The sequence below is a fragment of the Mesoplodon mirus genome, assembly GCF_964341445.2.
Source record: "Mesoplodon mirus genome assembly, contig: HAP1_SCAFFOLD_556, whole genome shotgun sequence".
Lineage (NCBI taxonomy): Eukaryota > Metazoa > Chordata > Mammalia > Artiodactyla > Ziphiidae > Mesoplodon > Mesoplodon mirus.
This window is the reverse complement of record NW_028295454.1, coordinates 401,150-403,041: the sequence shown is the minus strand read 5'-3', so window position 1 is coordinate 403,041 and position 1,892 is coordinate 401,150.

Sequence of the window (1,892 nt, the reverse complement as noted above, 5' to 3'; positions counted from 1 at the left end):
AAACATTCATATTTAACTAAACAGTCTATATTTTATCTGTCAACCCTACTCAGCAGAAATGATGGAGCCCCATAGAGATCCAGGAGATGCCTCAGCGCCTCCTCAGCTTTTATTTCTACGTCCTGGACAGCGAGCACGAACCTTCCACTCCCAGTCATTGGCTAGAATGAAGGATATTCTCTGTTTTAGAGCTTTTTCTACTTGTCATTGTTATTATCTTCCTTATTTTAAAGAGATGTTTATTTTTTCCCAAACTTAATAGCTCATCCAAAAGTATTTCAAAGTTCATAAGAGAAGGGAAAAACAATATGGTTCTGAAAAGTGAAGGAAACCGCCTGGTGTTTAGTAAAGAAGTAGTAGGGAGACTGAAAAAGCCAAACTTAATAAGCAGATCTCTCCAAGGGTATTTTCAGAGCTTGATACCCTCCCACACCCTGAAAATATTATTACATCAAGAATGTAGAACTGCTAACCAAATGTAAGGCTCCCATATGATTCTATCAAACTGAGGATGCTTCTTTACTAAGCAGTGAGCACACTTGCTGTCCCAGGGACCTTGGCAGTTGCAACGTAGGGCTCTTCCCTTTGGGATGGAAACAGCAAGTTTTCCTGTGGTCTACACGCTGGCCCCAAAAATACTACACTCCCAATACTTGTCAACTTTAAGTATTTTTCTACATATCTCCATTTTTCTGTTACTATTTGGACTACATCCTAGACTTGACACTACATAAATTGCATTCAAGAAGCTATTTTTAAAAGTTGGTAGGAAACCTTAAATCTATGGCTTGCAGTCCCTGGCTTACTTTCATCCAGGTGCATAAGGGTTTTCAAAAGTAGTCAGGTTAGTTACCCCGTATCACAGCCCCACGCTTGTGTCACAGATATAAAAATGGAACATGATATTTAAGGTTTTAGTTGCCAAATCATCAAGCCTCCCAGACAGAGGCAATAGAGCAAAATGATTACAGAGGCATGGATTTTGATTTGCTCCAGTGTCTTGGGCAAGTCACTTGGCCTCTGTATTTATTTGTACTTATCTGCACTTATCTGTCACTTGGGGGTCATAATTGTACCTGGTCCATGGGTACGCTGTACAAATGATCTGTAAAGTAGTTACAAGAAACCGACACAGAGTAAGCACTCCACAGACATTGGCTATTAGCTATTGGAAATATTTCTCCGTGAAACAGATGACATTATCCGTGGATGACTCGGTGGGAGACAGTGAATCACAGAATCACAGCATGTTGAAAGTGACCTAGTTCACACTCTAATGTGAAAAGAAGAAAAGTGTGCATGGGTAGAAAATGTCTGAAACTTTACACAACAAAGAGTTCATCATGTTAACTTGGAGGATTAGAATAAATCAGGAAAGGAGGAAAGAAAAACTTGAGTGTAATTCAATTTCTCTATCATTTGTGTTTCTACACTGAGACTCTGAATACACTGGAAGTGCAATTTTTTTTTAATGTGGCGGGATAAAGGTTTTCAAGTTTTCCTGATCCATCCGTATTATTATCTCAGAATTGCTGGCATTTCTTGCCATCTTTGGATCTACACCCATCTGAGTCAGTGGGCCATTCTGGACGGAGGAGATAATAGAGCAGAAGTGAAGTGAGAGAAAAGGAGAGACAAGATTTTCTCTTTTCTCTTCAAAGAGGAAAGGTCTTTGGAATGGGAACAACTCACAACCAAACTTTGGGGAAAGGATGTGATGGAAAATGAGACAAACATCCTACCCCTGTGATGAGAAGGATTCCCTGGGCTGGATGGAGGGAGGTCACAGGTGGCTGGACAAGGAAACCAACTAGGGAGAAACACACACAAGTGCAGAGCAAACACCCTGAGGCCACTCAGCCTGACTCCATGCAAACATGTGTCCAGCAGAC